A 13,868-nucleotide genomic window follows, 5' to 3' on the forward strand; every position below is an offset into this window, starting at 1 on the left:
ATGATTCCATGCTGTCGGTACGTATAGTAATTCTATTTTACGTACAACTATCAACATGTGTTGGTCAGTAAGTCATTTCATTGTACACAGGTGTTCAGACCACATCCTACTGTATTCAGGCAACATATCCATCTTTGTTCCATTTTTCTTAATGCAGCATCACCCCCGCAGGGATTCGTACCAACAATTTATATAACACATCACAGTCATTCATTCACACTATGGTTATGTGTGTATAATGTTCCACAAGCGGTTTGTCCAGTACCTTATTAAGGTTGCTTGACCTGTGTTCCCAAATGCATTGTCTGATTTCATTGGTGTATTTCCCAGTTGCAGGGACATTTGATACACCAAAGAGCATTTTACTCATGCAAATGGGAAATCTTTCTTACTTCCAACTCACGCCATATGATATGATATGATATGATATGATATGGCATTTGTAACGCGCCTATACACAAGTGTTTCAAGGCGCGACGAGGCGGGGGGACAAGGGGAAGACAGACAACGATCCTACTAGGCCAGGTGTCATTCAGATCGCGCAAGTGCAGGGGTGGGGGGAAGGGAAAAGTGCAAGGGGAAGGGGAGGGGGGGAAGTGTAGTACAAGGTAAGTAGCGTAAAAAATAATAAATAAGGCCAGCTGGTGGCAAGTGCAAGGTAGATGCAGAACAAGTGCTGGGAAGGGGGGGCTGTAAGGATACAGTGACAGTCCCGCAGTGCAGGGGGGTGCCAGGGAGGCAGTGCAAGTGGAGAGTGGCTGGGCCCGGGACCGAGGTCACTGAGAGTGGCCCAGTGCAGATTCAGAGCAGATTCAGTGAAGAATTAAAGCTGTTCAGCAGGGGAGAGGGAGAGAGAAAGCAGAAGCAAAGAGGAAGGTTTTGAGGTGCTTCCGGAACCGGAGGTGGTTCTCCTCAAGTTTCAGGGAGGCAGGAAGGATGTTCCAGAGGGAGGCTCCTGCTGCAGAGAGAGATCTACCCCCAGCTCGTTGCTTCGAGAAGCGGCTGACCCTGAGGGAGTTGGAGACAGATGAGCGAAGGGCTCGGGAAGGAAGATATTTAGGAAGAGAGAGTTGAAGGTATTTGGGCCCCAGGCCCCAGAAGGCCTTGTGGACAATGCAGAGGGTTTTGAACTTAATCCTCGCAGCCACTGGGAGCCAGTGTAGAGATTTCAGTCCTGGAGAGATACGGTCCCTGGGCTTGAGGCCAAGGACAAGTCTCGCAGTTCTGTTCTGGATGAGTTGCAGAGGGCGGAGAGTGGAGGCAGGCAGATTAAGATAGAGGCTGATACAGTAGTCCAGCTTTGAGAGAACCAGGGCTCGGGAGACAGTGAGCTTCTGGGGGAAGGAGAGGAAGGGAAGAATACATCTGAGGAGGTGCAGCTGGTAGTGTGACTTCTTAGAGACGTCTGATATATGAGGAGAGAAGGAGAGTGTGGAGTCGAAGATGACCCCGAGGTTTTTTGCCTTGCAGGTAGGAGCAGGAAGGGGTCCAAGGGAGGCCGGCCAGAGAGCTGCAGTTAAGGAGGGAGTGGGTGTGCCGATAAGTAGAATCTCAGTCTTACTGGCATACAAGTCTATAATAGTAAACACATTCCTGATTTTCTGTGAATGCACATACTGAACAATTGTCACATTTGAAATGCCCTTGGGGTCGTGATCTCCACCACAATGTGTTAATTGAGTTTTTTTTTGTGTAATAGGTGTGAACAAATTATTGTCTTAAATATTTCTAGCGTTTAAAAGCAATGCATGTTTTATTATAAGAATCACAGGTTCTTGAATAAACTGCCAATATTTATTAATGGCCTTCTTTAAAGCACTCTTATGGCTCTCTATTTTGTCCCTCATACCAATTTCGCATACTTCCTTTTTCTCTGTTTGGTCAGGATCAGTTCATGCTGTGTGTTCTGGGCACGCTTCCTTGCCTGTTTAATGGTTTTCAAAGGATAGCCTCTTGCTCTAAGCCTACTTATTTGATCTGCATCATGCTCATTAAAATTGCATCTGTTTGGTGCCATTGCGTCTGATCCTTAGACATTGCCCATAAGGGAAATTTTCTCTTAAAACTTGGGGTGAAAACTCAGAAAATGTAATAAGACCTTCTTATCGGTTGGTTTGCAGTATAAAGATTTAAAAATGCTTCCCTCTTGTTTTGTTATGATAATATCCAAAAATGGACTCATCATATAATCATAAGTCATTGTAAATTTCTGTTTCTCGTCCTTACTTTCCAACATGCCCCACTGTGTTCGAGAGATTCTAATACAGTCCTCATTGTAACTTTTGGTTCTGGGACTTGTAGTCTTGTATTTCCCCTATTATAAACCAAGTACTACAAGTCCCAGAATGCAAAGTTGAAACCAGAAATGTACAAGTATCTCCTGAATGCAATGGGTCAGGTTGGGATGTATGAATGCGGATATATAGAAGTGAAACTAGAAGAGTGAGGGAAGCAATAAGTATCCTCCAGGACCATCCCAATATAGTCTCCTGGCGAGAGAAAGATCGTTGAGGTGGGTGGAAGTGGTATTATCTCAATGTGATGTGGCGTTATTCAGCATGGGTGTTATGGAAAATGTCCAAATTGGTTGAAGACTCGTTATTAGAATAGGCAGGCTTAGCATGAAGGAAAACGGTCTGTATATATACTAGATATACTAGATATATATTTGTAAAAATATGCACAAGAGCAGTCCCCGAGATGTCGAAAAGTTGCAAATATATAGTTATTTATTGGTATGTTATGCTTGAAGTATGTGTAGACTCAAAAGATTGTGCATACATATTACAGCAGTGGAATGCAACCTTTAGAGACACGTGATTCTCATCAATTCATCCTAAGCAGGATCTAGCATTGTGTAGGGTGAACTGCAGTAGGTGCATTCTCCACCTGGGAGGAAGTCGACCATCACATTTAGTTGGGGTATGACAGGAGGTGTACACCATGCATCTCCAGAAGGGGAAGGACTAAACATTCCCCCTGCCAGGGCCACCATGATTAACTAACAAAGGCTCCCTGGATCTGCCATGTCCTTTTGTTGGGCGCTGCATCTGGTGGCAGCGATTCACATAATTAACATACTATGTGAAGGCATCATGAAGCATGACACAGACAACAGATTCAAAGTTCAAACAAAAGTGTTTTATTAACTTGAATGTCAGGATGGTTGAACGCCTAACTTGCCCTATCCTAAGGTGGGATTTCCCTTCCTAAAGAATCTAAGAAAAGTCAGAGTCAGTAAGTTCAACTTAAACGTCTTTCTGTGTCCAACCCTATACTTGCCCTCACAACTAACGCTAAACAATGTGTAGGGATGTCAGCAATAAAATGACTAGTGTAACGTTTTGCACTTCTTCCAGTTCCTGGCTTACTTTCCAGCTCCCCTTCCCCAGGTTCAAGACAGTTCCACAAAGTCTTGGAGTTCCCTTCCCAAAGTTCAAAACAGTTCAACAAAGTCTCGGGGTTCCCTTCCCCGAGAAGACAATAGAGTTCCAAAAGGGTCTTTAGGTTCCCTTCCTCAAGACAACACCACAGTTCATAAAGTCTCAGGCTCCCTTCCCCTAGACTTTGGCTTGCCAACTTTCTCAATAATCAAAAACCAGTTTAAGGTTAACTTAACACTCCTTCTGCTTTCTTGACAGTTCATACAGATTGGTTTCCTTTGCTTCACTTCAGCAATCTACCCCTTTCATCCACTTGTCTTTGTTATCAGCATAGTTCTTTGGCTTTTACAAATAGGTTATCCACGGTCTAGGCCCAGTTGTCAGACCACACAGTCCACCGATTACAGGTCACGCAACCAGGAACCCTAGGCCTTCTAGCCCACACTTCTGTATACATGCCTGCGTGCTAATTCATACTCATTTGGCTTTTCATTGCCAGCCTCTTTGCATGTGTTCTCTTCTTTACAAGTTTCTTGACTTTGCCACAACGTGGTTTTCAATAAAGTTCACTTAATTTGGTTTTCTGATTTCTTCACCACATTTGCTTTCATACTTTTCAACAATATTCCATACTTGCTTTTCACTTCATTTCATACGATTCATTCTGTGGTTTTTAATATACTGTACATGTCTTTCACACAAACTTATCAGCTGTTCATAGCTGTGTCAAAAGCTTTCTTTTTAGTTTGGTATTCAATGATCTGAATCTTTCTTTCTGTTGCCCATAGTTCATCTTGTCCGTCTTATTCCTCATAACCCGCTGCTTTTGTTTCACTGTATCATACATATACTCTTTCATTCATTCAGCATTTACTTAGGTGTTCCAATAGCCCCCATGAGCTTCCCGGTTTGAGTACTCTCTTCTTCTCACTCATCGGTCCCTGGCATCTCCTCTGGGTGGCTCCTTTCTCTGTTTCTGCTCTGCCGACACAGTAGCTTCAGATGGCTCTGGTCGCCTTTCTCCTTCTCTCTGTTGTTTGCTGGCAGCTTGCGAATCACTTCCGTACATGCAGCTCCTGCCGCTGACACCCGTCAAACGAGGCTCCCACCTCTGTGGTCCTCTCATGGCCCATCCTAGCCTTGGCTACACAGCTTCTTGGGGGTACTTGCCGGCGTGCTGGTACTCCCGCAGGACCCAACTTGGCCGCCTCCTTCTCTGCAGGATTGTTTCCACTGCCGCACAATGCTCAGCCCGGTTTCTCTCATGCTGGTTTCTCTCCCTAACATGCTGGCCCCACCTTTTATGCACCTGTAACCATATGACAGGTTGTAGGTGTGAGTTCATGGTCTCAACTGCCTGACTACAATAAGTGGAGCACTCTGGACATGGCTGATCCTTACACCAGTCTGCTAGCCTCTTCCCCATCTCAGTACTAGAGTGGTGAAATGACAAGTTAGTGTGCATTGCTCTTAGTCACTGCTTCCTTGTCCCAGTACAATAATGGTCTGAATGAGGGAAAATGAGGGAAGATGGTTTGCAATAGCCTATAAAGGCAAGGGGAGGGTGAAGTTGGTTCTCATAAGGAAAATGGGGATACCATGTCTCTCCTGCAGATATCCTCTCCTCAATCCCCATTGACACTCCACCCAGGTGATCCTCCCTCACATCTCCACCCCCAGAGTCAGAATTCAAATGTGATGGCCTTTCCCATGCCACCTGAGAAGTGGATCCAAGGGGAGTAGGTGTGAGGATACCTTCAGGTTTCTCACAACTAATTGAGTGTACTTCAAACAGGCTCACATGGGGCCTGGCTGCAGAGGGTAACAAAGGAGACAGGAAACCCCAACAATCATTAATATGCAACTGTGTCAACCTGAAGCCAGCTCCCACCCTCAGTATCAGTTGACTGTGAGCTGTCATATCTGGGACTGAAAGTTTACAGTACTTCACTGCGCAGGGGGATCCCATTCATAAGGTGTGAGAATGTGGTTTGCAGGAGCCAGAAAGTCTGGTCTTGCTGCAGCTTCAAGGAAGACCTGTCACTTTAATCAGGAACCCCAGAGAGCTCTATTAATCCTGAGAAACTCTTTGATCCACAACATGCAGGAATTTGGGTGGGACTTACATGTTTTCACCCCTTTAACTTTTCTGTTCCAAAGCACTGTGGTTATGACGTCACACATACAGGAGATGGTTGGTGGGAACACAGGATTTGCTTATTAAGGTAGGCTTAGCCTACACCAATCCTTGTGGTCCATTTGGCTTTAAAAGAGGGCCAAGCCCCTCTTTAAACAGAGCATCTGAAGTCTTTGCAAGGAGTGGCAAGAAGCAACCATTATTGGACCCTGGCTGAAGGTACAGTCTGCCTTACATCTTCCGCCAGTGATGAAAGGCCAGGGCCTCCTAGAGGGAAGCAAGATCCCTCCCCAAAACAACTCCCTGGGAACAGAGGGAGATACCTAATCCAGAGGACCCTCCAGCCACTCCAGAATCAGCATGCCCTGCTAGGGTCTACAGCAAGCTTCCTAGGTGGGAAGTGACAGAGTCTCTGAACCCTAAACCAATGACAAGGCAGTTGCCTGCAACACACTTCCCAGCTTTGGGCCGTCTGCTTTAACGGATGACACAACCCCAGCTAAGAAGCTATGAGAAGTGCCTCGATGAGCATCTACCGAAATCCGCCTTAAAGGAATTATTTGAGCCAGTTGAGTTTCTCGATCTGCAACTGATGGCAACGATGACCGTTGTGAAGCTGCCGTAGCTTAAAGACATCCGAGATGTTTCGACCAGGGCTTCAGAACCACTGATCAGCACTGAGAAAATTATTCCTGTCCCCGAGCCGCCGTGTAGGCTAGCCTTCAGCCGTTCATCCAGCTTTGCTAACTGAAACGTCTTGCCGCTTGATACCAGCAGCTGACTCTCAAACTCTGTCACAGAAGCCTGCAAAAAGCCCTGAAGCTGACTTGAGCCTGTCGAGCACCAAGAACACCTACATCACAAGGTAAATTGTGGTTCTGTCCTCCTGGTCCTTCCCAGAAGGTGTGCTGAAGCCAGGTAACGTTAACTACTCTCCTGTCAGTATACAGAGTACATCCCTTTTCCTCTGCATTCCTTTCCGGGTGGGTTGTATTTCATAGTGTTGCTAGAACTGGCTTTTGTGATATAACTAAAGTAGATATTGTTGATATAACCTTGACTGGACAGTACCTTTTATCATTGGGTAGTAATTGCATTTTTGCTGGATTGCAACTAACCAATGATCCACAACCTTTCGGAGATAAGCCTGCTGTTCTGTCCATGTTACCAAAATTGGACAAGGAGGTTTATAATGTGCTTGTTTTTCAATCTATTCTTTCTGGTGTATTACAGGTGTGGGGCTGAGTGATGGCTTAGAAACCGATATTCACCCTATGACCACTGGTCCCTTGGAAGTTGATTTGTCAGACCACCCCCTTTCATTTCTAGCTTAGAGTAGTTCTCTGCACTGGTCTCCCAGTCTATCGGTTTCCTCATTATATGGAGATGGTTGCAGTCTGTCACTCTTTTAATCAGCTATATACAAAAATCACAGGGACATCGACCTTTCCCCCTCAGGGGTGCTTTCGGATGTCAAACACAGTGCCCCCAATATGGTGAGTCAGCAGATACAGAAATAGGCCAAGCATGTCAAGGGAAGCAGTGATCTTCTGAAACCCACTAATCCTCTGAACCTCACTTATAGAGAGCGAAAAACAGAGGAGCCTGAACCCAGGACTTTACCTTAGACAGCAATGGGTCAAAGCCTAGTAGAAATGTCCCATTGGGAAGCAGCAATTGAAAGATGTGCCAATGTCACATTAGGGTCACATAGGTCAAATTAGTGAAGACCTCAGAAGACTAGCTACAATGGAAAGGAGAAAACCATGTGTCGTAGTGGGCAGCATCTAAGGACTAAGTCGCAGTGGGATGGGGCAGTCTTTTAGTCATCCCGTCTGTTCCAGCGAACAAGAGGGTTGCAAGTGGGAGAGGCAGGTCTTTTCTATAGGGAGTAAAAACAAAGTGAGGAGAATTCTGTGCTACATTTGGTGAGCGTTAGTATGAGTGAGGAACATAAACGTTTATGATATGATATGATATGATATGCATTTGTAACGCGCCTATACACAAGTGTTTCAAGGCGCGACAGTATAAACATATACACAGAAGACTAACCCGATTTCTATTGTTGATCCTTTTAAAACATCTATAAAATAGGACGAATTACAAATAAAGTACTGTTTCCAAATGGATGGCAGTCCCATAAAAAAGGGAGCTCAGTAAAGGGCTGCATCCCTGGCCACCATGTTGCAGAAAGTCTGAGAAGTTACATTACAAGAATGTACTGTGTGTGCTATACTGACTGACTGCCAATATTTAAATAGATAATGCCATGAGTGAGAATTTACAGAGAAGTGAATCAGCAAACTGAATCACAACTACAGATGCCTCATTTTGGCAGAAGAGACCAGTAACACACAATTATCTGCCTAGTTACTTACACCGGACAAGCGGTGAAGCTGGGATCCATGCACAGAAGGCAATTGAGACAAGGGGCCTCATTCCGAGGTGGGCGCAAAGGGATACCGGGCACGCACCGTTAAGGACATCAGTGCCGGTAATCCCGTTGCGCCCTATTCCAAGGTCCCTTATGGGTCCTGCAATGGGCGCCTGGTCTTACCAGGTGCCCTTAGCGGGAGCCGCTAAGGGACCAGAGAACTAATAACGGTACCGCAAATTGTGGTACCGTTATTAGCTTCTGCCCCATTCCCATTGAGCCCTATGGGGGCTCAAATGGGAATGGGGAATGGATTTTTCAATGGGGACTTACCGCTCCCTCCAGGGTCGGAATGGACCGGTAAATCCCCATTGAACCAGGTCGGCGCCATGACTACCTCCATACTCGGAATGAGGCCCAAGGTCTCCATTACTCACCCATAGTATAGGTGTGTGCTTGTATGGATAGTATGGGTGAATAATAGCTGAAAACTGAATTAGTTAAATTATAAGTGTATTTTATATAAGTTTGGCTAGGTTCTCATGCCAATTTAACTTAAGGCAATGAACCGGCAGTGAAGTATTAAAAAAATCAAAGTGTATTTAAAAGAATTAGATCAATTTTAGACAACTGGGTCTCCAGCTTTACTGTGGAGACCACTGCAATATGGTATATATTGTGACCAATATGGACTATTTGTCCCTTCGCCCCAGAGGGGAGCCACCCGGTTTGAGACTAGGAGGTGAGCCCACTCAGCAAGACCCTCACTAGTGGTCTTAGCAAGTGGAACCTCACTGGGAGTGACTCCTCTCTTGGGGACAAGGACTCCTATTCCTGCAAGGATCTCCCTGTCCAAAAACACATTATACGCCTACATGTGAATCGAAAAAACTGTTGTTACTTCTATTTTGGATTCTCATGGTAGTGATAATTCTTCAATCTCTTTGGCTTTAGGTAATGCTGGATCCTGCCTGAACTCCGCAGTCAAGGAGGAACAAGACACCTCTTTTGTTTGCGATGAAGTACATAAAAACACAAGGAACTTGGAATCGAGGAGAGAGTAATCTTGCTGTCATTTTTCACCCTTCCCGATCATTCTCCTGCGTCTTCTCTGCTATTTCCCGCTCCTGTCAATTTAATCTCTACAATATTCGCAAGGCTGGGCCTTTGCTTTCCTTCGATGCATCTAAAATTCTTGGCCCCTCCATAATTTGTTCTCATCTGTTCTACTATTATCTCTTCTTCTCAGTCTTCCCACTTTCCATCTTGCTCCTCTCCGCTCCATATATAACCCACCTTCTCTCTATCTTATCGTGACTCCATCTCCTCCGCACTAATGTCTCTGCAGTGGCTACCTTTGAATCATTTTTCTCTGCCTGGTTTTTAAATGCCTCCACGGTCTTGTCATCTCTATCTTTCCTCTCTCATCTCTTCCTATGTTCCTCCCAGTTCCCTTCATTCTCAATCCCTCTTTCTGCTTACTGTTCCACATCCCCTCTGTGCTAAATTTCACTTCTGATCTCGTTCTATTCTTGCCCCTAAACATTGGAACACTCTTCCCATTCTATATCATTTCCTTTCCAACCTTCCTCCCTTTTGCTCATCGCTTAAAACTCACTTGCTCACTTGATTTTACTTGTTCATGTTTTGATTCCAGTTAATTTCCATTTTGATTTGTACCATCCTTCAGTGTTTGTAAATAGCTTTGGGATTTAGTGCTCCATAAATATGATTCAAAATTCAAACTATAACCTGTAATTATTTTCTACCCAGTTCGAACTGGACAGAGGCTCTGAACTCTTCAATATGCCTACAAGTGGTAAAAGAGCTTAAAATGCAATTTGATTCTGCTTTTTCACTCCAGCTCTTTGGGTTTCCAACAATATATTTTTAATTAATTACTAACATGACAGAATTAAGGGACACATTACATATTCTCACACTGACTTGAATACATATTTTGCTGTAATAACATCATCTACATATGCTATTCACATTTGAAAGCCACATGAACAAATCTGAGTACAACTTTTGATTAAATGTCTTATGGTAATTTCTGCAAAATAACAACTTTAATTCTGGGTTTGCCTTTGTCATGTGGCATGGTTCATTCTTGGAACACTTTAAACCTTACGTTTTTTTTTGTGCTTCAAAGCTGCATTTCAAATGCACACATCCTGAGGTTAATGTTTTGGGTTTAGGATTTCACGCACAACATGGGTATGCTTTCCCAAGAAGGCCCACCTAATTTTTTTCATTTTTGGCCTCATATTTATTATTTTAAAAATATTTTACAGAATTAATAAAAGGATCAGCAACATTGTGCTGAAAGCCTGTACTGTCCTGCGTCTGCAGATCCAGAATGACAGATGACGGCTACTTGTCAGATCTAGGCTTTGATTTCTTGGGGTATGGGTTCACACCTCGACAATGCAAATAATGCACGATGCTCTGCAACATACCACCATTCCAAGTTCTCAGCATTGTTTAATTTCAACAAGCGTCATATAGCCCCCAAAAATAAGGTTGTAGGACAAACATGTTACACTATGCAATGTCTTATCCAACTCTCATTATTCGAAGGGGGACTGATCAGACGTGTTAACCGATTCTGGGTATTGAAATTTAAATTGAGTGGTACTGAACACAAGATTTCCAACTCCCATTTTTATAGTTTCGTGCATGACTTCAATCTTGCTGCTGCCTTCTTTCTGGCATTTCAGGGCAGTAAATTGCACTTGCACTACCACATTTAAATAACATTTTCTCCAACTTACAAGCAGACGCTAACAGAGAAGGGTATTAATGGTTAGAAGGCCCCTATTGAAAGAAGATGAGTGAATGAGGAGGAGGAATTCATGTCAGATGCAAAGAAGCGGATGGGTGAGCTATCCTGTTTGACTGGCGAGGTATTTCATGCTGCAATAGCAGCCTGTCTTGGGTTTGGGTTTTCAATCAAATGAGGTCAGAGAGAAAGACTGGGTGAGGATTTCAGCATGGGTTGGGTGTGAGTGGGGTGCAGCAAATGGTGTCTACTAAAAGGTCACAAGTGAAGTCACATAAAATCCTGGTTGGGGTTTTGTGGTCATTATAGCCTTGATATGATATGACATGATATGATATGGCATTTATAACGTGCCTATACACAAGTGTTTCAATTAAGGCTTGAGGTTATGCAGCATAATGCATGCCGGATGTACATGGGCTGCATTCGTTGTGGTCCAAACACACAGTATACTAGCTCAGTGCAAAGACCCATCACAGGATCAAGTCAAAAACCACATTGAACAGCAAAGCTGCTCCAATACATCTCGACCAAAGATATTGCTGCAGAGTCCTTATGCATCCAAACGTCCTACAGATAAGGGTTGTATCAGCCACTTTTACTCAATAGGCAAATACTCCCAACAAGTAAAAAGAGAGTAAAAATACTCCCAACAAAAAATTGCTAACAAACGTAGTGGACTTTGAGCCCCTACTTTCAACCCACAGCTCCATCGATATGTTTGGAGCAGCAGTGCACATATAGACACAGAAAGAAGCTACTATTATAACTCCCTAAAAAATCATTTTCCTCTCAACTTTAAAAAATAGAGAGTACAATAGTCCCACTTCAAAATCTTATCTAGCACTCCATCCAAAGGTGTTTTCCATCTCAAACCACACACCTCCAAAACCTTTCAAACAATTAAATGTATGGGCACTACAATAAAATAATGTGGCAGCTTAGTTCCTGCGACTCTCTGGAGCACGATACATTGATGCAAAATAAATGAAAATGCCAATAGCAGGTACCCCCAAAACTAAAACAGAAAGCAAATACACATATCGTCAGACCACACGCTAATACCGTTGACATTTCTAGGTAGCAATACAGAATCCTTTCTCACGAACACCAGTCAAAAACTGCCAATTGCAAGAACTACACGAATCCTGGACAGTTGCGCATGTCAATGTGAATGAAAAAAGCAGACACAAACAACACTGCAGTGGTAGGTACGTAAGCAGGGTAGGGTGATCCAAGAGCTTGGGGAGAGGAACAAAACATGTGGGTGCAAGCAGCAAGGGTGGGAGTACAAAGATCAAATAACACTGGGAACAGGAATACGAGTCACTGTGGAAATAAATGATGAGTGACCCTGCAGGCTACATGGGAAAGCAAGGAACCACCTCTCACCAAGGGCTAAGAGAAGGAAGCGTCCAGGAAGCAAGAGAAGCATCACACGATGTGTCTCCCATGTGACTCAGCCCAACCATCACAAAACAAGGTGCAGCCCAGGCAACCAACGGGAACCCTACGTGGGCCACCAGAAGCAAACACACCCATCAGCGACCACCCCACCCCCCCCTACAGGCCATGCATCAACACCAACAAGGGTACAGAGCTTCTAGAGTGCTAAGCATCGACGAGCCACCACCAAACCCACATCCACACGACTGCCACAGGTGTCTTTCAAACAGTGCTGCCACATCGCTGCAATGCCCCTCTGATTCCCGTCCCGACTATTCCAGTGCCCTCGAGCTCCAATCCATATGCAGCTCTGAAGATCACAAAACCTTCACTTCCGAAGATTGGGTTTGAGCACATCCGGGGCTCCCAGGAGTGTTGAGAAGCAGGCTTTGAGGGTGACTCATGTGGGCCTACTTCCCTCAAAAACAAACTAGAAATAAAGATGGCCATGTCCCTTTACTCTTTACATTAGTGGGAAGCTGGTCGGTGGCTGGAATGCAACAGAGTAGTACTTTTGCGAGTGAAACGGCAATGTTAGTGGGGAATTTAGGTTGGACAGGGGTTGGGGGCGGGCAAAGGGTACGTTGTGCTGGGCCATCATAGCATCATGCAAGCGGAGGTCAGACCACCGGGGGGAAAGGAGAAGATGGCCCTCTAGAGCGCATGCATTTTCTGACAGATTCTGCCCGTTTTCCTGTCCACTTAATTGGCCGGTGTCTCTGCCCCAGTGCTAATAAACACATAGCTAACTTCTTTGATTAACCCCTCATTATTGGCCAAACATTTTCAGGTACACACGAACCAATGTTCATGCTCGAGTGATTCTCCAGACTAATAGACAAAGCAGTCTAACCCCAAACATCAATATTTCCTTGAATCCCAAAGCACACCGGATGCTTGTTACTGACACCTCTATTTATGATATGTGACCAGGGCTTTAAGTGGGGTAAGAAATCGAGGGGGGCCCTCATTTGGGGGCGTGGCTTGTGGGAGGGGCGTGGCCTAAAAAGTACGCAAATCGTACGGTATACACACAAATATATATAAATGTTATATATTTGTGTGCGTACCTTACTATGGTTTGTGTACTATGCAAGCCATCTTTTCTAAACATAGAAATATGTAACATAGTTCTACGTTTATAAAAGATGGCTTGCAAAGTACACAAACCGTAGTAAGGTATGCACACAAATATATAACATTTATATATATTTGTGTGCATAACCTACGGTTTGACTAGTTTTCAGGCCATCTTTTTTAAACATTTCAGGTTTATAAAAGATGGCTTTGAAAGTACACAATTCAAGCCATCTTTTATAAAGCTTTGACTACGGACAAAATTGCCCGTCGACAAAGCTTTATGAAAGATGGCTTGAAATGTGTACTTTCAAAGCCATCTTTTATAAACCTCGAAATATGTCGAGGAATCCCCAGGATCGCAGAGGGTTAAAGACGCCTCGGCGACCTGGGGAAACAAAGGGACATTAACTGCCTCTGGTGACCTCTCGCGCGAGGGGTCACCAGATGCAGTTACTATGACTGACGGAAGTGGCAGCCAGTCACAGCGTCGCTGTGGCTGGCTGCCACTTCTGTCAGCTTTCCTGACTTCATTGCAGGCGCATCTCCGTCGCGGCTGCGGCCGCAACGGGATAATGCATCCGCCAATGTTGCGGTAGGACGGGGGCCCCGGCAGGGCTCCGGCTCAGTCCCACTTTTTGGAGACTGCCGGGGCCCGGCCCC

This window comes from Ambystoma mexicanum, chromosome 2p, assembly GCF_040938575.1.
Source record: "Ambystoma mexicanum isolate Mex_15411 chromosome 2p, UKY_AmexF1_1, whole genome shotgun sequence".
Taxonomy (NCBI): Eukaryota; Metazoa; Chordata; class Amphibia; order Caudata; family Ambystomatidae; genus Ambystoma; species Ambystoma mexicanum.